The 25,387-nt window shown below is 39.9% G+C and overlaps 1 pseudogene; it reads right to left on the bottom strand.

The window, feature by feature from the left end:
• Positions 1–796: 796 nt before the first annotated feature.
• Positions 797–3,160, bottom strand: LOC146394398 (heat shock transcription factor, Y-linked-like; annotated as a pseudogene).
• Between the last annotated feature and the right edge of the window lie 22,227 nt (positions 3,161–25,387).

The following is a 25,387-nucleotide window of genomic DNA, read 5'->3' as shown; positions in this document are numbered from 1 at the left end:
ACCCAGAAATCCCACTCTTGGGCATAGAGTTGGAAGAAACTTCCCTTGAAAAAGACACATGCACATGTATGTCCATTGCATCACTGTCCACAAGAGTCAAGACATGGAAATGACCTAAATTTCCACTGAGAAGATGGGATTAAGACGTGTGTGTGTATATATACACAATGGAACCCCTACTCAGCCATAGAAATGAACAAAGTAATGCCACTTGCAGCAACATGGCTGGAACTAGAGACTCTCATGCTAAGTGAAGTTAGTCAGAAAGAGGAAGGCAAGTACAATATGACTTACGTGTGGAATGTAACCTATGGGACAAGTGGAACTTTCCACCTGAACAAAACTCATGGACTTGGACAACAGTGTTTGGGTTGCCAAAGGGGAGGGGGCAGGATTGTGATGGACTGGAAATTGGGGGTTAGAAAATGTGCAAAGTATTGCATGTGGAGTGGGTATGCAATGAGAACATGCTGTATATCAATGGGAAATACATCTAGCCACTTTTGAGGGAGCACAACGGAGGGCAATGTGAAAAAAAGGATACGTACGTGTATGGGTGTGGGTCTTGGGTGGTTGGGGGTGTGTGTGCCTGGGTCACTTTGCTCGACAGTAGAAACTTGACAGAACATGGGAAACAAGCTATGATAGAAAAAATAAACATCATTTTAGAAAAAGAAATACAGCATCCTCTTACTCTTAATTGTTTCATAAATAAAGAAATGGCAACTATGAAGATGAACATATATGTTTATTTTTGAAATAAAGGAATTGCAGGAAATTGTTGACACTTGCAAGCCTAAATTTTCATCTTCACTATCCTGCAGAATCTATAGACCGTTGATAGGTCAAAATTAGGATGGTGTTCAAATAATGAAGAGGATGGAAGTGTTGGCCTTGAGAGAGAGGCAGCAGAGGTATCAGTGGCCATTGGCATTGGGAACCACAGATGGTTGGCTGGTTGAGGGTTAGACAAAGGGCCCTCTCTTGGTGATATATTCTGATATCTGGTTAGAAAAGGAGACGGCTTCACCGTCATCCAAAAATAACCACTCAGGAAGGGAGAAATAAGGTGGTACTGAGACATGGAAGTGGTAGTTGTAATGAAATTCACAATGTGATATCTGGTTAGAAAAGGAGACGGCTTCACCGTCATCCAAAAATAACCACTCAGGAAGGGAGAAATAAGGTGGTACTGAGACATGGAAGTGGTAGTTGTAATGAAATTCACAATGTGGCCATTTGCTGGAGAGTAGCTGCTTTGTGAGTGCATATGAAACGTGGTCAACTGGTTTAAAATAGCATGTTGAGCCACGAGAGTTTGTGCTGTGGTCTGGCTGATGCTGATGATGTAGAAGAAACGTCATTTCTAATTGGGGTAGTTGTATTAGAAATTCTCTGGCTGGTAGAAGGCCTTCTTATGAAAGGCACATTTAAACTTGTGGAGGTTGAAAATGCATTCTCTCCACGAGTTTGTGCATCAAAATCAGAATTATGATTATCAGCATTATGCCCTGTTCTAGAGCGCTTCTTGCTGCAACCTTGAAGTAGAGAAGCCGATACTGGAGAAGCATTTTTAATCCTGACTCTTCTTTTCATCCTTTCCAACAGTTGGGGACAGCCTCATTTAAAGTTTGGATTATGGTAGACCTGCAGCTAAAACCAAGGAGAAATTTATTTACTGGCATTTGAAACAAAGACACGAGGAGACAAAAACCATAATATCTGACTCTTTTCATCATATGGAGTTAATATCCTGAAATCATACATGTCCATTACTAATATTTTCAAAAATGTTCTTAGTGGGCACAGCCAACTATTGTCCTCAAGTAAAAATTCCAGGTGTATTTGCAGTAATAGTATTAGGTTCAGTGGCTTGTATTTTTTTTTTTTTGTATTTTTGCTATTTCTTTGGGCCGCTCCTGTGGCATATGGAGGTCCCAAGGCTAGGGGTTGAATCGGAGCTGTAGCCACTGGCCTACACCAGAGCCACAGCAACGTGGGATCTGAGCCTCATCTGCAACCTATGCCACAGCTCATGGCAACGCCGGATCGTTAACCCACTGAGCAAGAGCAGGGACCGAACCCGCAACCTCATGTTTCCTAGTCAGATTCGTTAACCACTGCACCACGACGGGAATTCCGTGGCTTGTATTTTTTGAGGTTCGTTGACAAGGCTCAAGGTGGCAGGGACAATGGCTTATCATCCCAAATACTTTATAACCAAGCGGTCCTCAATTTAAAAATGTAACATGGAGTTCCTGTCGTGGCACAGTGCATAACGAATCTGACTTGGAACCATGGGGTTGCGGGTTTGATCCCTGGCCTGGCTCAGTGGGTTAAGGATCTGGTGTTGCCGTGAGTTGTGAGATAGTTTGCAGAAGTGGCTCAGATCCCACATTGCTGTGTCTCTGGCATAGGATGGTGGCTATAACTCCAATTCAACCCCTAGCCTGGGAACCACCATATGCCATGGGAGCAGCCCAAGAAATGGCAAACAGACAAAGAATAATCATCATAACAAAAATGTAGCAGTACTTCATCCCATTTTCAAGGTCTAGTTTGACCCTATATGAACATATTTGCAGATGCCCAAAAGAAAATCTTATACATTCCCTCTGTAAGTGGTAACTGGAAATTCCTTAATACCAGGTTCCAAGCAGAGACATTATTTTCTTCTGCCAGAAAGTCAGCTAGTGAGGCAGATCTTTGAAAATTCCGTTGCAATTTATTAAAACCCATAAAGATTAAGCTGTCGAACTAAGCTTTTCATACTCTCAGTTTCAAATATTCTGAAGGGAGCCTTTCTCTCCAGAACTTCTTTCTTGAAGCGTTTTTCATTAATCACGATCGAGGTTCCATTTTCATCCCACCAAATCGACTTAAATCGATCACTTTCAACAATTTCCCAAAGTTTTCTGGGAAAGGGCAGAGGAAGAAAATCATCGTCTTCATCTGGTTCAGAGGCACACAATGTGCAACATGGCTTTTTTATCAGGGAGCCTTCAGACAAAGCCCGAAAAGCCGTTTCTTCACTCTGAGACCTCAAGTCCAAGTCCCCAGTGATTGAGTTATCACACCATGGAGATGTAATGGAGGATTCTGAACCAGTTTGTGCATCTTTAGGAGACACATGTTGCATTTCTGAAGGAGCATGTGCCATCTCAGATAAATTTTTCTTCAGCACCTTTCTCAACAGCATGCTTTTTGAACTCTGCATTTTTAAGTGCTGCTTTGGTAAGCCCACAGAGGTAAACTATCCAATGCATCACAATGGTTGCTAACCTAAGTAGCTGTGACATCACAAGATGACAGGTCTCCTAGCAATCTGAGCATAACCTTCAGCTAGTGTTTATTTTCCTATGAAATTGGGTCAGTTAACATAAAATATGAGCTCCTTACATAAACAGTAATCTCCCCCCCCAAAAAAATGCGATCATCAAAATCCCTCTCCAATGGAATCTTTTTAATAAATAAGAAAACCCACCACATTAATAAATCCATTTCCTCCCTGAAGTAAATGTAAGTTCCCTATTCTACACATACACATTTGGTGCCCGTTATATAACGCCTGGAAAATGGGTCCAAAAAAAAAAACGGTAAAGTGAAACAAACCATATGTGTCACTTCACAGTTTATAACTAGAATCTGTGCCACATCTGTATTCAGAAAAATCATAGCCAGGAGTTCCCTGGCAGCTAGCTTGTTAAGAATCTCTTGTTGTCACCGCTGCGATATGGGTTCAATCCCTGGCCTGGGAAATTCTGCATGCCCCAGGTGCAGTCCATAAAAAAAAATAAAAAAAAAGAAATAAAGGAAACAAACACACACACACACAAACACAACCTTTATCACTAAGCAAGACACAGAAGGTCCCTGTGAACCAAGCAAAATATCAATAGCCATAGAGATATAGAAAGATTGATAGATGCTGGGTTTGGGAGAGGAAATTTTGGGAAGCACCATCCAAAGGGATATGAGATTTCCTTGTGGGTTGAGGCCAATATTTCACAACTGGAGAAGTGATGGGTGTACAACATTCTGAAGATAATATATGCCATTGCATTGAATACGTTAAAGTTCATACACAATGTTTTCACATTGTTAAAAACTGACAGTGATTTGTTATCACTGATTTTAGAACATAGAGTTTTCTGTGTATCCTACGTAAGTAGTCTGTGTGTTAAACAATATTCCTAATATTTTCTCATTAGGATGGCTGAGAGAGGAATTCACAAGGCCAATTGGTACTCACTAGGGCATCAGAAAGTGAGGGGCTGAGCTCTAGATGGCATCAGCCTTGACTGCAAGGAGGTGTTAGGCTTACAAAGCACCTGTGGTGGGAATCCGTGGATGAAGTCCATGCTGGGAACCGGTTGCAGGGACAATGAAGAAGGAGGGGAAGGTGAAGGGAGGTGTAGGGGCTCGAGTCCCATGGTGTAGAGCAGTTACTCCCTGTAAGAGGTTAAGCTCTGCAGGCAGTTTTTTCCCACAGGTCATTGTTTCTTGCTGCCCAACTTGAGCATCCATATACTGGGGGGGGGGGTGTCCACAGCAAGTCTCTCGGGTGAACAGCAGTGGTTGGGGTGTATGGGGGTCTGTCTCCATCCTCCTGGAAACCTGTCATTCAAGCCTTCCATTATATGGGATAGGGGTGACCATCTACTCTTCTCTATCTGCTTCCTGCTGGCCTGGGGTGACAAGTACTGGGTGGATGGACATGGTACAAGCTACCATAGAGGTTGGGAAGTAAAGAAAAATGAGTTTAAATAGGAGTTTAGGATGTAGGTTGATACCAGTATTGTTGAAGGAGGACTTCCGTTTTATCTGAGGAGGTTTTAACACTTGGTGTGGCATTAACACATAAATCACAGGAGCTGTTGGTCATAACACATGTTGTCTCCTTTCTGTTGCTATATGAGGAGACCTTGAAAATGTAAGGTTGCCGCTGCCAGCTGATGCTGCTTTGAGAAGCGTCGGTGGCATCATGTCTGACAGGGGACGTAAACCCTAAGATCTTAGCCAGGCAAGGCTTGCCTAAAATTACTCCTGAAATATTTCCTTGTCTTCCTTGGATGTCTGGCCCACAGCTACTCCATTCTGCCTTTTCTCCCTATTGGCCCATGCAGATGCCATGCTTAACGATCTCCGTATTTCTAGATGAGAGAAGAGGCAAGAATTTGGGGCCATAGAAATGCTCACCTGAAATCGAACTGTCTGAAGGCATGTACCTCACTCCTGGTCTCCTCCCTGAGCTCTGTTCAGCAGGTGCTGCAGGGAAACAGCTGCTGTGGCTCAAGTTTTACTCCAAGGAGAGCCTGAAGGCAAGTGCTATACTTGAGGTCACAGTTGGCCATAAGCCCCCATGGTCATACATTTGCCCATAGTTTTGAGAGGCATTTCATGACCATTTCATCCCATGGTGCTAGGAATGAACATTCCTCATTCTGGCCAAGAGTTCACAGATAGGCCACTCAATGCGCTAATACTGGACAAGGCCATGTTAGGAGTAGCCAAAAGTCTCTGGACCACCTGTCTTGCTAGTCTATTATGGTCCAGGAAAATATTCCCTCTTGTTGCATTTTCCCATACCTAGAGGTCACCGATCTCATATGGAACTGTCTATCATTTTCAGTGATTCAGTCATCACACATTGGAAATGCAAGAAATAGCAATTTGGTGAAAACGGTGAAAAAAAAATAACACAGAGACACTCATACTGAGTGAAGAAAGTCAGAGAGTGAAAGACAAATACCATATGATATCACTGATATCTGCAAGCTACTATACAGCAGAAATGAAGCTTTCCACAGAAAAGAAAAACATGGACTTTGAGAATAGATGTATGATTCAAGGGGGTGCAGGAGGCAGAAGGGAGGGAGTGGGAGTGAGTGGGAGCTTGGGGTTAATTGATGCAGGCTATTGCCTTTGGAATGGATGAGCAGTGAGATCCTGCAGTGTAGCACTGGGAACTATATGTATTTGCTTACGATGGAGCATGACAATGTGAGAAAATAGGGTACACCTGTGTGTATAACTGGCTCACAATGCTGTATAGTAGAAAATATAATGATGTATTGGGGAAATAAAATAAACATAAAACCTCTTTGGATAAGGAGTCAAAAAATAATATAAGATATTTGTGGTCCATTAAAATATTATATAGAAAGAAGAATTGGTAATGTCATAAGTAAAAATTGAAAAGCTTCACCCAGAACAGACCAGTATTATCCTGTTGAGGTGGATTGGTCTGTCTCTTACCTTTAAAGGAAGTTTTATACTGGTTTTCCCAGTGTTCTCACCCTGTTTTTCCCTAGATGGTTTAAGTGTTCCCAATACAAGGAATCTTAATATTTAGATTAGTATAGATTTAATAATATAATTAATAAATTAAATTAGAAGTTATGTCAATTGGCTAAAGTTTCAATTCTTATTTATTGAGCTTTATTAGCATTAGATGAAATCATATTTCTGCCCTTGTGAGGGCAGGTATTATACTGCCCAGTGAGGTGATCCAACCATGGATCATAAATAATAAGAGCCTTGGAGGGGAGAAACCCATCAATTTAAATCAGTAGGAAAACAAACAACAACATGGGTCAGGTGTGGCAATCTTGGGATAGTGGTATACTTCTGATGGTGTTTTCATTTTGTCCAGCCCTTGGTGTTTTGTTATTAGGGCCTTGTTATAAGGTGACTTTGAAGTCAGTAGTTCTCTCTGTAGACCAATGCAATGTAGAGGCCCTTCCTACGTGAGAAATATCAATTTCAGAGTTATTTTATTCACAGTATTAGTGCATATGTGGCTTAAGAATTCCTGATAAGGGAGCTTTCATCTAGCCTGGAGACAACCCTTTAAATGATACTTTTCCAGAATGTCTAGCCCCCTGGTTATCATGGGGCATCTGATATTCTCCCAGAGGCAGATTACAGCAATCAGTTTCCCAAGCTTAGAATATTTTCTGATTAATCCAGTTAAATTTTGAAATATTGTCACATAGCATCAAAGAACTCTTTGGGAAGTTAATTTTAGAAAGTGAACCCTAACCTCGAAACACAGAACTAGAATATGAATCACAAGGTTTTGCTCTAAACTGATCTTCATTTTTCAGCAAATATGGTCGCTTTAGAATTGTAGAAGTTATACCCCAAAATGGGAAACACATTTTCTAAGTATTTCTTCTTCATTATTGGGTTTGCCTAGGAGCCAGGAAGAACCAAGTCACCTCTTGTATTTCCCATAGTCCTGGCTCTTTAATTCATAGGTATTGTTTACCTTTTTTTAATCTTTTTGCCTTTTCTAGGGCTGTTCCCATGGCATATGGTGGTTCTCAGGCTAGGGGTCTAATTGGAGCTATAGCCACCAACGTATGCCAGAGCCACAGCAATATGGGTTCCGAGCCGCATCTGCAACCTACACCATAGCTCAAAGCAATGCCAGATTCTCAACCCACTGAGCAAGGCCAGGGATGTGCAACCTCATGGTTCCTAGTCAGATTCATTAACCACTGCTCCACAATGGGAACTCCTATTGTTTACCTATATTAACTTCCCTGATATTGGGGCAGATTGTTAGCATGCACACAAGGGCGTCAGGATGGCAAGTCTGACCATGAGGGGTTAATTTTTGCGCCATAATCCTATTGATTTTGTTCATACATTTCATTGCACAAATTGTCCTCTCTAACTTACACTTCAGAGGTTTGCATAAAATAGTATATATATTTATATTTATACACATAAACACACAAACAGGAGAAAAATTAAAACATCTGGTCAAATAGAATAATACTTTATTATTTAACATTACTTACTCATTCAGCCAAAGTAACAAAGGATTTCAAAAGCAAATACAAATTAAAGACCAGTAAATTCATGTAACCTGTTAGCAAAAGTTAAGGTTAGGAAAGTTAGTAAAACCTACTTTTAACAGAGAGACAGAAACCAAATTCAAGTTTTGCACTAGCTTACTTTTAAAATTAGTTTACTTCATTGCCTTGAATTCCCAATGCAGTCAGTTCTGACCAAGCACAAAAGTCCTTTCTCACTGTCCACTTCCCATAAAACTACCATCACTTTCTGCATCCATATTATTCTGTCTGCTACCGTTCCATTCAAGATAATAAGCTATAAGACAGACTTACTTTCTGTTCCCTTAGTAAAATGCAATTCCATTCCTCCTTCCTTCTTTACTGAAAAACCCATCAAACTTTCCTGGATGGACTTTTTATCATTTCTAAAAGCACATGTTTCCTGGTACAGAAGGAATATCTCAGCACAGCACCAAAATACCAATCATAGTCTTAAGTGATGTTGTAGTCTCTTCTTCGTAACTGAAGTCTCAGTATCTGATTTGACTTTTATCAAACCTAGGTACAGTAAGTTATTATACTTAGGTTGATGACTCTGAAGACCTGTGCACATAAGTTAGATCAACAAATTTTAACTTTAATATCAGATGTTAATTTAATACTGAATATTTTCCTGTTCATGTGAATCCAAAATTAACTTACCTTATGTATTTTGAGAATTTATATGTGTTTAATTTCCTTCAAACCAAATAATTAGAGATTTTTGATGAATTAATTTTGGCAAGGCCACACATGCACAACACATACAAAATACACAGAACAGGAACCTCAGATTTCCCATTCCAAAGCTTCAGCCATGAATAAAGTATAACTGTGGATTCAAATTGCAATGAGAGACAGTGGATTCAAATTGCGATTCTGACAGATGGAACAAAACAAGATCACTTGTGTAGATGTTTAAACCCCTTACATAGTCTTTAATTGATGATGCTGCTGATTATTTTTATAGTTATTTCCCAAAAATAAATTTTTCTATGGTACATAATGGTGACCCAGTTACACATACATGTACACATTCTATTTTCACATATTATCCTGCTCCATCACAAATGACTAAACATAGTTGCCAGTGCTACAGAGTCGGATCCCATTACTCATCAATTCCAAAGGCAATAGTTTGTATCTATTAACCCCAACCTCCCAACTTACCCCATCCCTCCCCCATGGCAATAACAAAACTATTCTGCAAGTTCATGAAGTTCATTTCTGCCTTATATTAGATTCCAGATATAAGTGATATCACATGGTATTTGCTTTTCTCTTTCTGACTTACTTCACTCTGCATGAGAGTCTCTAGTTGCACCCATGTTCCCACAAATGGCATTATTTTGTCCTTTTTTATGGCTGAGTAGTGTTCCATTTTGTATATATAGCACATCTTTCTAAACAAGTTATCTGTCAATGGACATTTGGGTTGTTTCCATGCCTTGGCTATTGTGAATAGAGATGCACTGTACATTCGAGTGCCTGTGCCTTTTTTAAATAGAGTTTGTCTGGATATATGTGCAAGCATGGGAGTGCTGGGTCATATGGTTTTTCTATGTAAGACTTCTAAGCTACCTCCATACTGTTCTCCATAGTGGTTGTAATAGCTTACATTCCCACCAACAGTGCAGGAGGGCTCCCTTTTCCCCATCCCCCTCCAGCATTTGTTATTTGTGGACATATTAGTGATGGCCATTCAGACTGGTGAGAGATGGTGTCTCATGGGAGTTCTCATTTTCATGTCTCTAATAATCAGTGATGTTGAGCATTTTTTCCTGTGCTTGTTGGCCATTTGCACATCTTCCTTGGAAAAAATGTCTATTCAGGTCTTTTGCCAATTCTTCCATTGATTTGTTGTTTCTGCTGTTGAGTGGTTTAAGTTTCTTGTATATTCTAGGCATTAAGACTCATCAGTTGCATAATTTGAGTCTATTTTCTCCCATTCTGCAAGTTGTCTTTTTCTTTTCTTTTTGGTTTTCTTTTCTGTGCCAAACTTGTAAGTTTGATTTGGTCCTATTGATTTATTTTTGCTCTTAATTCCGTTGCTTTGGGACACTGACCTGAGAACATATCCATGAGGTTGATGTCAGAGAGCATTTGCCTATGTTCTCTTCCAGGATTTTGATGGTTTATTTTCTTATATTTAAGTCTTTATCCTTTTTTAGTTTATTTTCCTTAAGGCTTTTTGAGTTTATTTTCTTAAGGCATAAACTAGAACATGCCTTACATGTGAGGGCATGTTCTACTTTCATTGATTTACATGCAGCAGTTTAGGCTTCCCATCAATGCTTGCTGAAAAGACTGTATTTTTCCCATTTTTTGTTCTTGCATCCTTTGTCAAATATTAGTTGGACCATTGGTGTGTGGGTTAACTTCTGGGTTTTCTGTTCTGTTCCATTGGTCTATATTTCTGTTTTGGTACCAGGACCACAACGTCTTGATGACTGTGGCTTTGTAATATTGCCTGAATTCAGGGAAAGTTATGCCTCCTGCTTGGTTTTTGTTCTTCAGAACTGCTTTTGCAATTCTGGCTCTTTTGTGCTTCCATATAAACTTTTGGATTGTTTGTTCCGGTTCTGTGAAAAATGTCCTGGGTCATTTGATAGGGATTGCATTGAATCTGTAGATTGCTTTGGGTAGTGTATCCATTTTTACAAAATTAATTTCTCCAACCTACAACCATGGAATATCTTTCCATTTATTTGCATCCTCTTCAATTTCCTTGTTTAATGTTTTATAGTTCTCAGCATATAAGTGCTGTGTAGCACTGGGAACTATGCCTAGTCACTTATGATAGAGCATGTTAATGTGAGATAGAAGAATATATACAAGTATGTGTAACTGGTCTTCATGCTGTACAGTGATGAAGAAGAAAATTGAGAGACCACAGTGAACCAGCTATAATGGAATAAAATACCTTTACATAAAAACCTGAAAGTGATCTTTTGGGTCGACGGAGAGCCATTATCAAATGTAAATCTTGTGCATGTTGAGTTAAAAAGAATTAAAAATGCTTGGACCTAACATTTCCTCTTGGGGAGATTCTGAATTTCAGAAGAGGCAGCCAAGAGGTGTGTTCTGTGGAGGAGTGGTGGGCATATTCCACATGATGAAGACTAAGAGGGGATGTGGGGTAAGGAAAGGGCCAACTCCCAAAGCTGCTTATTAGGCTGATTGTCTCTAAAGAGTGGATAGTGGAGGCTGAGGAACAGAGAGAGAGGTTTTTCGCTGATGTGGGTGTCCCCAGATGAGAGGGATGGGGCCAAGTGTCTATGCATTCTACAGACCTAGTGCGATGATTTGTTGCAGAAGGTTGTACTCTGATGTGCCAGAGGAACTGGGGCCCAAGAGCCATGCTGACAGAAGTCCCAGAAAAGTGGCAATTACCCAAGTATAAGAAGGTAAGTGCTGGATGCAGAGTCAGTCACAGAAATGTGGAATTTCCAGTTAGGTGTTCCTCCCTGGCTGAGCAGGAGAGGACTGGTGCAGAGGAGCCTGGATCAGGGACCCAAACCTGGGTGAGTTCCAGAGGTTAAGCCAGGAAGAACTGCCCCTGCCTGCTTCTCTCTGGCTTTCAAACCCAGGAGTTTGGGGCACCACTGATCTGATTCCCATTCTTGTATCATTCCCTCTTGGGTTTTAGCACCAGATGTGAATTTTGCTGAGGGAGGAGTGGGCAAGGGCATTTGATAAACAGGAGAGATTTATTAATGGCTCAGGAGGGCACCAGCCTTGACTGTGAGGAGGGGCTAGGCTTATAAAGGATCTGTGGCAGGAATCTGGGGTGGGAGTTCACGGCAGGATCTTTGATGGGAACAATGAAGAAAGAGGAGGGGAAGGTCAAGGGAGGAGTAGGGGGTCAAGTCCCATGACAGAGAGCAGTTCATCACTATAGAAGTTAACATATGCCTCCAGGTGTTTTCCTCAGTCCGTTGGTTCTTGCTGCTCAAACGGAGCATCCAATTCTGGGAGAGGTTGTCCATAGCAGGTCTCCAAGTTGAACAGCCATATATGGGCTCAATGGGGGTCTGTCTCCACGCTGCTGGGAACCTCACATTTTCATAGTCATATTAGCACAGCAAATATGATTCTTGTGGTATGTCTATCAATATATGCTAAGTATTCATGAAGTAGAGATTTTGCGTTTATGTAGGGCCCCTACCATTAAGGAAATCCAACAAGTAGGAGATACGTCATAACAAGAGAGTTTATATGTAAAATTTATTTATATATGGGTAAGAGGAAAATTGCTGTTATTGAAGGAGCCACAGAATATCTTAAATAACAATGAGGATTAATAATCTTTTTTATATTTGTTAGAACAGGAAGGAGACTGTGGGGTGTTGGAGTGGAAATAACAAAGGCTAAGAGGCAGGAGCACTGAGGTTTCACATATGCTTGTTGACCAGCAAATGGCCAGGGGATCTGAGAGAAAGTGAGGCCTTCATATCATTATGGGGTGGTAGGTTTTCTAGGGGCTTGTGCCTGAAGTAACCAGTGTCAGACTTAGCATCCGGCTACATAGGAGTCATAGGAGGAAAGGGTGAGTATGTTCCTAGATAGCATCATGCAGGGGTAGGGGGAGAGGGTGAGAATGTTGCAACATAGATTGTGTGCTGAAGGTTAACAAAGTCAAATGCAGTCAGGGCCGTCATTGTTCCGGACGGTCTGTTCCTATCAGTGGGCAGTTGGGTGGTTTCACCTGGCTCTCTGAATATCATTGTGTAGGAATCTATGAACATAGGAGTATAACTATAAAATAGGACCTAGATTTTGTGAAACAGTCTTAATATTGAGTAACCAGTTTCTCCTTTGCAAGATGAGACTTCATTTTCAGTAAGAACTCTTGTTGGTTTGTGGCTGAAAGAAGTGTTAAAATAAAGGTGTGAGTGGATTACTGTTATGACCTTTGTAAACAGTATTTAATATGTGTTGAAGAAATACATAATGCATTCTATATTTATCACATCTTAGGAGGCATATTTTTTCACAACTAGAAAGAGTGTCAAATTTGGCATTATGTCTTAGTGTAATGCAGTTCTTAATTCAGAATGCTGTGTATTAACAAAAGGTAATAAAATTTCCTTTCATTAAATATTTTGTGAAGATATAACATACACCATGAAAGGTAGGTTCATGAAATTTGACAGCTGTTTTTTTTCCAATTTTTTGGATAATTTTAAAAATTTCTATTTACTTTTCAAGACATTTCCTTAGATTTCGACATACAGATTGTGCTGTATGTTGGTGATTTGTTGGTACAATGTTTAGTATATGTGAAAAAATAGTAGTTCATGTTAAGAGGAAAAAGTCTCATTAAATTGTGGCTGAGAATTTTGGGGTGCTAGAATGGCAGGATCATATATGAAAGAAGGCACCTTTGTGGACATCAGGGGAAGATGGCCTAATTCAGTTGACTCCTAGCTCCAAATTACAAATCATACCTTGAATCAAAATCATAGGGGAGAGTGAAGAGTTTTATCCTGAAAAGATGCATATAATATGTTGTATGTACTTACCCATATGAAGAATGAATTTATTTTGGTCTCTGCATCTCTTTAAGAGTTAGCATTGATGTACAGGGGTTTTCTTTATCTTAGTTGTGGGAAGCTTTCCTAAATTGGGTGGAAATGTCTTCAGTTATATTTATCCAATACGTGTAAAATTTAACTCGCAGACAGAATGTGGATGGGAAGGGGATTCTACAAGAGAAGTAGTAACTTAGCAAGGTGAAAAGAGGAGACCAGGGTAGTGATGACACAGTGACAGGTGTAGAGACCCTCATTTCAGTACCAGGCTTGGGAAGTTTCAGAGTGAGGGCAAAATCACTTTTACTGTACTCTAAACCCATGGAGCAGCAAATAAACAAGTAAACAAACAGGATCAGCCACTTCTAATTTTTCTCATTCTCTCCCTTGTGAACTGAAGTTTGGCACTTGCCTTCAGGCTCTACATGGAGTAAAACAGGAACCACTACAACTACCACCCTGCAGCACACCCTGAAGGGAGCTCGGGGTGGAGACTGGGAGTGAGGCACTCTGTGCTCTAGGAAACCTGGAAGAACAGGCTTTTCAGACAATCAGATATTTTTAGGAGCTTTTATGTGCCCAATTCTTGCATCTCCTCATATCTAGAAAACACTAAACTCCTTCATGCTGATGTCTGCTCCTTGCTAGTCTCCTTCAGCAGAGCGGCAACAAAATTTGTAAAATGTGTGTGCTGCATGCACCACCCCTCTCACCTTTTTCATATCCTGATCCTCCTGTTTCCTCTTTCAGCTCAACTGCAGGTAAGAATAAAGAATGTCCCAGTCATCTGTGAATGCAGTCACCTTCAAAGGTGAGAGCCAGTGAGTCCTGCAAGCTGTCAAATCTCAAGAAACTGATCATGATAGCTGAGGTGCATATCAAAGGAATGGCTTCAGTGAGCCCAGGGCTCTTTGGTTCCTGCTACCTGCCCTTTCTTCCAAAAACTCCTATAGATCCTAGCTCCCCCCTCACCACCTCAGAGCTGTTTCTCAGGGTGACTTGAGATGCTGTCTCCTGGGTCTAAGTCCTAATTTCACCCCAAATCAAACATAACTCTCAACTTTCAGGTTGTGTAATTTTTTAGATGACACTCTGCATAGACCAAAGTATTTAACAGTGGTTGAGTCCACATGAATACAGTGATTTTATGTGGCAACAGTGGACCATTTTCTGAGTTATTCAGAAATATGGGGCATAGGCTATGTGAGGACAAACAAGTACACTTGCCTGAAGGCCCTTTTACTCTGGGCCTCTCTTTAGCTTGACATGCTACATTTTAGACTATTGAAAGCCCACTTCTAAACTCCAAGATATTTCTCTATGTTCACGATTTCATAAGTGCTTTCCAAACCTAAACTTGAGAGGACAGCTTACATTTTCTGAGGAGTAGGGAGTGAGTGTGGTGGTCAGAAAGATGCAATCTGCATTCATATTGCATTTGATGTATAGATGGCTTGGGGAAGAATGGGTTTCATTTCTCATATCTCTCCTCTTAAGCCCAGGATACATGTCTTCTCTATAATTATTTGCTTGAGGTCCATTATGCTCTCATGAGCATCATTATCATCATAATTTGATGAACCTACTGTTGTAAGATTCTTCTTTTGCTCACATTCATCCTTAGCATGGATTATTTGGAAAGGACTTTTTTTTTACAACCTTGGGAGGGTAATTACATGATCTGCAAATGATCACTATATTTCCTCCCTTTTATTACTTGATATTTAGATATATATATATGCTTTATTATTCACTCTTCTTTTCTCGACAGAGTGCCTACAGTGTCCTTTTTTAATCTCTTCCTTTTCAGATACTCATTGTATCTATTTTCTGACATTATAATTGATTCGTTTAGATGTTATCTCTATGACCCACTAATTGCAAAGATGTATTCCATTCATATTTGTTGCAGATCAGTGCTGCTTGTAGTGTCTTATCTCCTTGTTTTTTTTTTTCTTTTTTTTTTTGGTTTGCTTGTTTATTTTTGCAGGCTAATTGATGTAATCACCCACATTGTTGTAGGATTCCCAGAAATCACCTCAGAGGACACTCGAGGAAGATGGAGAACAGCTTTATCAACACTGACACATCCACAGGGAATTGCTTCCCAATCATGGACCACAAACATATAAGGAGAGATACATTTATATTGCTTGCTTCTGTGTCTAATATGCTACATTACCTTTTAATTACATCTAGGATACAAAAGGTGTATAGCTGTGCAGAATGTCTTGCATTGTTACTTTGATGATTAACCTCAATTAGAGTCTAGCTATTGTTTGAATATCTTGAGGACAATCTGGGCCCAGACTTTCTTAAATCCTAATGACTCTATTTTTCTTGGAGCCCTCATGTGCTTCACCTTAAGTTCACCAGGATGGATGGTGGCAGCAAGATGTATTCACTCTTGTCAAGCTCCCTATTCCCTTTTCCCACAAGCCTACATTCCGCCATCTGGATTCTCATCTTTCTCAATGTGCATCAGTCACTGACAAATACTGAACCTCAGGGGGTGGACTTCAAACATGAATCCTTGATGGGATGCAACAAGCTGAGTGACACAGTTAAAAATACAAGGTCCAAAGATTAGCAATATCAGTATAATAACTATGGTTAGTATTACATTTTCTACCAGTCCCCCTATATCCAAGACCAAAAAGAAGTACAAAGAGGAAGATTACCATTAGACAATGCCTCAGCTTGATTACTCATGTCTTTAACACAGCAGTCATATTACCAGAGAGATCAGATATACATACACAACATTCTACTTCTATGATGAAATGTGTTCCTCCTTGTTCAGCTGTTAGGATGTCTAGTGCCATTATGTTTTGAATGACAGCAGTTTTCATCAGCAATTATTCAGTATTTAATGCCATTATAGCTTTTATTTCATCTACTAAATCTTGCTCAGTAAAGTTAGTTAAAGCTTCCACCCTCATCATGATATGTGCGATGGGACAAATAGAGCTGCCAAATAGATGGGACAAATAGAGCTGCCAAGTAATCATACCATTGAAAGACAGATCATGACCAAAGAGCCTGCTGGAAAGGGAGATTAATAGGGGTTTGATCTAGATATGATAAAATATTTCCATGTGTGAAAGCATATCTTGAAGTACACCTTCTTTCCCATCCTGGTGGCAACCACAGCCATGTTTGTCGCATATATCCAGTGGGTCCCATTGGGGATAATCCAATGGATTCTGGGATTATTTCTCTAGTCTGTCCCTGGTCATAGAGAGATTGTCTCTGGGTTATAAGTCACTGGACTAATGTGGGTGCAGTGTTCTGTGGTAAGTAACCCATATGTTTTAAATCTTTTGGGTTTATCATACTATCATTAAATCCTATTCTATGTTCATTTTGCTCCCAACAAATAGTTGTTGATTTTATTCATCATCTCTTTTCTGGGGTAATCCACACATACTCATTCCAAATCTGATAAAATTGATCAAAATACCTATTGGTTGTGTTCCTTTGAGTTTTCTTGGCAGTTCTAGAATATGTCATATAATACTGGATGACTGTTTCCTTGGCAGTTGTTCAGTTGAAAATAACATTATGTCCCTAGGTAGAGTCAAAGGTAGCACCCTGATGCCAAGACAACAAAATCAGATTATTACACTTAAACTAGCTATTAGAGAATATTGCTGGTACAAGAAGTCACATTACTGTATACCTAGGCTGTGCTGGGAGTGAAGGCATCATTAGAACCTTTGTTACCTGTGGTTCCTGTGTAGTTCTCTCCTTGAGTGCTTTGTCAGCTAGCCAGTTTCCTTTGGCCTCTGCTGGCTGGCCTTCTTGGTGTCCTCTGCAGTGCATTAGTGCCAATTTTTCTGGGTCTCAAGCAGTTTCCAAGAGCAATAAAATGTGCTCCTTATTTTTATTCCTTTGCCCCAAGCAGTTAACAGATATTTTTCTTTATAGATTGCTCCATGAACATGCAAAGTAGTAAATGCATACCTAGAGTCTGTGTAAATGTTGACTTTCTTTCCTTTTGCAGTTTTAGAGCTTGGATTAAGGCCCATAACTCTGCTCATTGCTCTGACCATCCCACTGGTAATGCTACAGCTAAAATTACCTCACTTTCAGTTGTGAGAGCCAAACCAGATTGTCTTTTCCTTTAGTCACAAAGCTGCCTGCTTTGTTGTAATATGTTACCTCTGCATTGGTCAGTGGAGAGTCCTGGAGATCAGGCTGACTGGCCTAAATTTCCTCCAAAATTTCTTCACAATCATGGTCAGGCAGGCCTGACCCAAATTGGAGGAAAGTGGCTGGGTTAATAGATTCCACCCAAACATGGGGATTTTCACACAATAGTCCCTGGAATTGGAGGACTTGGGATGTTGACAGCCATTTGACTCCAGGCCCCGTGAGTAAGGCCAGGACAGAATATGGGGCTTCAACATGAAATATCCACCCCCAGGTCACGTTTTAAGCTTCTTTTACCATTAATGGCAGCTCTGGCCTGGATGCATGGGGGCCATCCTGAGTCCATTGGGTCCAGTCTTCTGGACAGTTAGGCCACCGGTCTCTGGCAGGACCATACCATCTGGGTTAGGACTCCCAAAACCACTTGTTCCTTTTCATGTATAAGAAAATTTTCTTTTCTTTTCTTTTTTCTCTTTTCTTTTATTTTTTTCCCACTGTAAGCAAGGGGGTCAAGTTATCCTTACATGTATACATTACAATTACATTTTTCCCCATTCTTTGTTCTGTGGCAACATGAGTATTTAGACAAAGTTCTCAGTGCTACACAGCAGGATCTCCTTGTAAATCTATTCTAAGTTGTGTCTGATAAGCCCAAGCTCCCGATCCCTCCCACTCCCTCCCCTTCCCATCAGGCAGCCACAAGTCTCTTCTCCAAGTCCATGATTTTCTTTTCTGAGGAGATGTTCATTTTTGCTGAATATTAGATTCCAGTTATAAGTGATATCATATGGTATTTGTTTTTGTCTTTCTGGCTCATTTCACTCAGGATGAGATTCTCTAGTTCCATCCATGTTGCTGCAAATGGCATTATGTCATTCTTTTTATGGCTGAGTAGTAGTTCATTGTGTATATATACCACATCTTCCGAATCCAGTCATCTGTGGATGGACATTTTGGATTGTTTCCATGTCTTGGCTATTGTGAATAGTGCTGCAATGAACATGCGGATGCATGTGTCTCTTTTAAGGAGAGTTTTGTCCGGATAGATGCCCAAGAGTGGGATTGCGGGGTCATATGGAAGTTCTATGTATAGATTTCTAAGGTATCTCCAAACTGTTCTCCATTGTGGCTGTACCAGTTTACATTCCCACCAACAGTGCAGGAGGGTTCCCTTTTCTCCACAGCCCCTCCAGTTAGGAATGATGGCCATTCCTGACTGGTGTGAGGTGGTATCTCATGGTAGTTTTGATTTGCATTTCTCTTATGATCAGTGATGTGGAGCATTTTTTCATGTGATTGCTGGCCAACTGTATATCTTCCTTGGAGAAATGTCTATTCAGGTCTTTTTCCCATTTTCCCATTGATTGGCTTTTTTGCTGTAGAGTTGTAGAAGTTGCTTATATATTCTAGAGATGAAGCCCTTGTCGGTTGCATCATTTGAAACTATTTTTTTCCATTCTGAAAGTTGTCTTTTTGTTTTCTTTTGGGTTTCCTTTGCTGTTCAAAAGCTTTTCAGTTTGATAAGGTCCCATGGGTTTATTTTTGCTCTTATGTCTATTGCTTTGGGAGACTGACCTGAGAAAATATTCAGAAGTCAGTTGCATTTCTATATACCAATATCCTTTTAAAAAAAAATATTTTCATGTTTGTCCTTTTGCTGTCCCTTGAGTTTATGATACTTTTACAATAGATTGTTTAAAATCTCTTTATAGTCTTGATTAAGTGACTCTTTTCCAATTGTGTTTTCCTTCATCCTATTTCGTTTTACTTCCTGTTTCTATTGAGAAGAGTGCTTTCAGTATTGCTTTTAGAATGGGTATTGTAATGCTGTCCTCTTTTGTTTTATTTTCTGGAGACATTCTGTATTTCTCCTTCTACTTTTTCAGCGGCAGCAGCAGGATGTGTCTATCCTCAGGAACCTGAGGGTGGTCAATGGCAGTACCCTCCCACGTGCCATGCTCTGAAGAAGCGGGGGCCTCAGTTCATGGACCCCAAATGGTGGCATGCCATGGTCACTTCTGGGTCTGAGGTGACTGCTCCGCTTTCCACCTGCTGCCTGTGGACCATGCAAAAGACACCACATTACACTTAGGACCCCATTGCTGTTAGCCTACACAAGTGTGGCTTGGCCACCTTAGACTGGACAAGAGATGTCCCATCACCCTTAGCGCTTGTGAGGGGTACCTGGGCACCCATAGGCTGTGCCAGGTGTGCCATGTCCTCTGAGAATCTGGGTGTGCACAGGGAAAGATATTCCTCTGGTGGTCCTCCACTCACGTAATCAACAATGTGCTTACTTCTCCTGTGGGCTCAGACCTCCTCCCAATTTCCCTAAGATGTGGCACTCCACTCACCTGCCCATAGCACACCACTCTCTAGCCCCTCAGGCTGCCTCCAAAATACCAACCTTCATCCTCTTCATAGACCTAACTGGAGACTCCCTGGCAAGTCCCCACCTGAGCATCTCAGGCAGCAGTGTCTAAGGGTGGTGAGACTGAGGATTGTGTGGCCCTCCTCCGTCCAGATATTGTACTTTTCTATGAGTCCTTGAGAAGCTTGGCTGATCTCCCTGTTGGTTAGGTGGCTTCGCAGGGTGTGGGTTCCTTTGCTCTTTCACAACTCCTTCTCAGGGCAGTGCCAGTCCCATCCTAATTCTTCTCTTTCTCTCTCTCTTTTTTTCTTTTTGTTCTACCTAGTTATGTGGAGCGTTTCCTGAGGTTTTGAAAGCTTAAGGCCTTCTACCAGAATTCAGTAGATGTCCTGTGCAAATCATTCCATGAGTCAATTTTTTGTTTTGTTTTTGATATGGTTGTGTGTGAAGGTGAGCACCAAGTCTTCCTCTTCTGCCCTGTTGCTCCCTCCCCCAGGCACATGCTCTTGGTGATCACTTATCTCTTCTCCATTTATAGAAAACCTTCTCTTAGAATTAGTTTTTCTTTCTTTGAAGTCTTCACCCGTGGCCTGTGGGAGTTCCGAGGCTTTGGGTTGAATTGGAGCTGCAGCTATTGGCCGAAACCACAGCCATTGCAATGCCAGATCCAAGCTGCTTCTGTGACTTACAACAGAGACATGCTTAACATCACTGTGTCCTTACCCTACTGAGGCAGGCTGGGATTGAATGCACATCCTCACAGAGACAATGTTGTGTCCTTAATCTGCTGAGCCACAATAGGAACTCTGACTTTGAAATTACTTTTAAATGGAATCAAAATATGTGACGTTTAGTCTTAGCTTCTCATGTTTTTTTTTGGTAGTTAATCATGCTTTTTTTATTTGCTAGACAAAAAAATGGGGCGTCTGTATCCGAAATGGGAGTCAACTTTCCCAGAGACATTTTAAGTTCTATGAAATCCAAATATCAATCATAAAACGTGGAAAAATATGTCTATGTTCAATAAAATAACTATGTAAATTCCCAAAGTGGTCAGCAAGATTAAATCGAGTGCTCAGTTTTTTGGCCAGAGTCATGGTCTGAGAAGTGTGCAGAGAGAACTACGACTTTCCACTTCAGCTGGGCTCTGGGCAGAACTTCAGGACCATCATCTCAATGTTCCCAGGTGGCTTATGCATTACCGAAGTGTGATTGTGTGGTTGTTCATAAAAAACTTTCCTGAAGAATACTCTGTCAAATTAATTCAAAACCCCCTTTAACTAGATATAGAATTCTATTCTACTCATTCATCCACATTTACCTTTTGGATTTTCTATGAATATTGAATTGCAGAGTATCTTGCTTATAGCTGTTTGGATTGGATGCTAAAATGTACTGTATTAATTTAGAGGAAGAGTTTGGATTGCCATGACAGCATTTGAAGGGCCTGTTGAAGAAAGAGCTGATTGCGTTTCATCTCTGGAAGAAGGAGTGGTTCTTGGCTCCAAACCTCATAAAAATGTTCCATTTAGCATTCTGTTCTCAACTGTTCTCCACACTAGTGAGGCCACTTTTGCCCTGTATTTGCTATTTATTGAAAAAATGATGCCAGATTTTCTGTGTCATTTACCATTGGCTTCATTATTGTTGCAGTACTATTGGATCAAGTTACCCATATGTTTTTCCACAAAGACTATAATAGAAATATGACTGCATTACTTTTTGGGCACATTCTGCTTTTGGGCCCTATAGTGTATTTTCTTATAGTTTGTTTCTGCCTCAATCATACCATAGCATCATAAATGGATTTAATTCACGGCTTATGGTATTTAGCTATAAAATGTGTACAAATTCAAAATAAATTTGTGAATGCTTGGCTTTTTTTTTTAAACTCGTGTGTTAGAATTAAGAGTGCTGAATTGTGTTTCAGAAAACTCAGATCCCAGTTGAGGACACCACCATCTTTAATATTGATTTAAAGTCTCCAATTAATGTATTCTTAAAGCTTAATCTTCTCTCCAAAAACTCTGCAAGGTTTTAGAAATGTATATAAAATTTTAGAGGTATATAAAATTATATATACATAAATGATATATATATATTTCTAAAATATATATATATACACACACGCATACATACATGTTTGTAATCTAAGTATGTGCATTATATATATGTATATATGTGTGTATGTATATACGTATATATGGGGCTGCATGTGCAGCCTATGGAATTTTCCAGGATAGGGGTCAAATCTGAGCTACAACTGCCAGCCTCCACCGTATCTACAGCAATTCCATTCCAACTTGTGTCTGCAGCCTACACAATAGCTCCTTAACCAAATGAGCATGGCCTGGATCAAATTTGCATCCCCATGGACACTAGTCAGGTTTCCTACTGCTGAGTCACAACAGGAATGCCTAGAAATTGATATTTTCAAAGTCACATTTTAAAGTAGTATGACTATTTCATTTCTGGGAAAATGTCTTCTTGAGGGTTTTTTTCTTAATGTAAAAGAAAGAGGAAATTCCTCAAAAATAGTTTATAATGACATGTTATAAAATTATAAATGTTTTGAAATATGGTGTTAACAGAAATTATCCATTAGGATCAATGTTAAACATCCTGGCTCTTCAAAGTTCTCAGATATCTCCTTTCTTGCACCTTATCTTCATTATTCCCCTTGGAAATTAAGAAAAAACAATCTAATACATTTCTTACATTTATATATGTGTTTCATCTTTATACCCTCTAGACACAAATGCACACTCAGAACCTTCCATTTTTCCAAAGATGAGGATGTCTCTAAAATTTTCTTTAATAAAAGGTTTTTGATTATATAATAGAAGATATAGAGCAGGTGAAAGAGATCATTTTATGGTGGAAGCAAAAATGATGTGGGGATAACATAGCATAATATGTATTTAAGGACAAAATTGTTCTAATTATACAGCTATATGTCCTCTCATTTAATTTAGCATATATTTAATTCCACATAAAACATAGGTGACAGGACAAACTCAATTATGCACGTAGAAATGTTGGGTTATCTGGTAAGAGAGTGTTAGACAAATGTAGAAAGATACCAGAAGGCTCAATGATATGGAAATATTTTCCTTTTACAGATAGATGGTGTTTACACTTACTATTATTTTTACTTTATACCATTGATATATATTCCTTTATCAGTAACTGAAATTGTATTTATGTCAGGAAAAGAGCTCAACTGATTTGAGTTGGAAATCAGTTGAGATATTTTTGTCTTCCAATTTATATTATCTTGTCATTTTTCTGTTACTCAGTGTATAGAAATTTAGAAGTCATGTTTTCTGATATAATATTTTTAAAATTTTCACAAGTGTTTATAGCCTATCTTTATATAATGATTTTTATTTTTTTTCCATTATAGCTGGCTCGCAGTGATCTGTCAGTTTTCCACTGTACAGCATGGTGACCCAGTTACACATCTAGGTATACATTCTTTTTTCTCACATTATCCTGCTCCGACATAAGTGACTAGACCTAGTTCCCTGTGCTACACAGCAGCTGCCAAGGGGAAGCAGGGAAGTGGGGTGGATTTTCTAGCCTTTTTTTTTTTTATTATTTTCCCACTGTACAGCAAGGGGGTCAGGTCATCCTTAGATGTATACATTGCAGTTACAGTTTTTTCCCCCACCCTTTCTTCTGTTGCGACATGAGTATCTAGACATAGTTCTCAATGCTATTCAGCAGGATCTCCTTATATATCTATTCTAGGTTGTGTCTGATAAGCCCAAGCTCCCCATCCCTCCCACTCCCTCCCCCTCCCATCAGGCAACCACAAGTCTCTTCTCCAAGTCCATGATTTTCTCTTCTGAGGAGATGTTCATTTGTGCTGGATATTAGATTCCAGTTATAAGTGATATCATATGGTATTTGTCTTTGTCTTTCTGGCTCATTTCACTCAGGATGAGATTCTCTAGTTCCATCCATGTAGCTGCAAATGGCATTATGTCATCCTTTTTTATGGCTGAGTAGCATTCCATTGTGTATATATACCACCTCTTCCGAATCCAATCCTCTGTCGATGGACATTTGGGTTGTTTCCATGTCCTGGCTATTGTGAATAGTGCTGCAGTGAACATGCGGGTGCATGTGTCTCTTTTAAGTAGAGCTTTGTCTGGATAGATGCCCAAGAGTGGGATTGCAGGGTCATATGGAAGTTCTATGTATAGATTTCTAAGGTAGCTCCAAACTGTTCTCCATAGTGGCTGTACCAGTTTACATTCCCACCAACAGTGCAGGAGGGTTCCCTTTTCTCCACAGCCCCTCCAGCACTTGTTATTTGTGGATTTATGAATGATGGCCATTCTGACTGGTGTGAGGTGGTATCTCATGGTAGTTTTGATTTGCATTTCTCTTATAATCAGCGATGTTGAGCATTTTTTCATGTGTTTGTTGGCCATCTGTATATCTTCCTTGGAGAAATGTCTATTCAGGTCTTTTGCCCATTTTTCCATTGATTGATTGGTTTTTTTGCTGTTGAGTTGTATAAGTTGCTTGTATATTCTAGAGATTAAGCCCTTGTCTGTTGCATCATTTGAAACTATTTTCTCCCATTCTGTAAGTTGTCTTTTTGTTGTCTTTTTGGTTTTCTTTGCTGTGCAAAAGCTTTTCAGTTTGATGAGGTCCCATGGGTTTATTTTTGGTCTAATTTCTATTGCTTTGGGAGACTGACCTGAGAAAATATTCATGATGTTGATGTCAGAGAGTGTTTTGCCTATGTTTTCTTCTAGGAGTTTGATGGTGTCCTGTCGTATATTTAAGTCTTTCAGCCATTTGGAATTTATTTTTGTGCATGGTGTCAGGGTGTGTTCTAGTTTCATTGCTTTGCATACAGCTGTCCAGGTTTCCCAGCAATGCTTGCTGAATAGACTTTCCTTTTCCCATTTGATGTTCCTGCCTCCCTTGTCAAAGATTAATTGACCATAGGTGTCAGGGTTTATTTCTGGATTCTCTCTTCTGTTCCATTGGTCTGTCTGTCTGTTTTGATACCAGTACCACACTGTTTTGATGACTGTGGCTTTGTAGTATTTCTTGAAGTCTGGGAGCGTTATGCCTCCTGCTTGGTTTTTGTTTCTCAGGATTGCTTTGGCGATTCTGGGTCTTTTGTGGTTCCATATAAACGTTTGGATTTTTTGTTCTAGTTCTGTGAAAAATGTCCTGGGTAATTTGATAGGGATTGCATTGAATCTGTAGATTGCTTTGGGTAGGATGGCCATTTTCACAATATTGATTTTTCCAATCCAGGAACATGGAATATCTTTCCATTTCTTTACATCTTCTTTGATTTCTTTGATTAAAGTTTTATAGTTCTCGGCATATAGGTCCTTTACCTCTTTGGTCAGGTGTATTCCGAGGTATTTGATTTTGTGAGGTACAATTATAAAAGGTATCATTTTTTTGTATTCCTTTTCTAATGTTTCATTGCTGGTATACAGAAA

The sequence above is a fragment of the Sus scrofa genome, chromosome Y (assembly GCF_054392235.1).
Source record: "Sus scrofa isolate SSC_HxYL_T2T_F1_AM1 chromosome Y, Sscrofa_HxYL_maternal_Yorkshire_Landrace_v2.0, whole genome shotgun sequence".
Lineage (NCBI taxonomy): Eukaryota > Metazoa > Chordata > Mammalia > Artiodactyla > Suidae > Sus > Sus scrofa.
The sequence above is the reverse complement of the archived record's forward strand: the minus strand, read 5'-3'. Positions and strand labels throughout refer to the sequence as shown.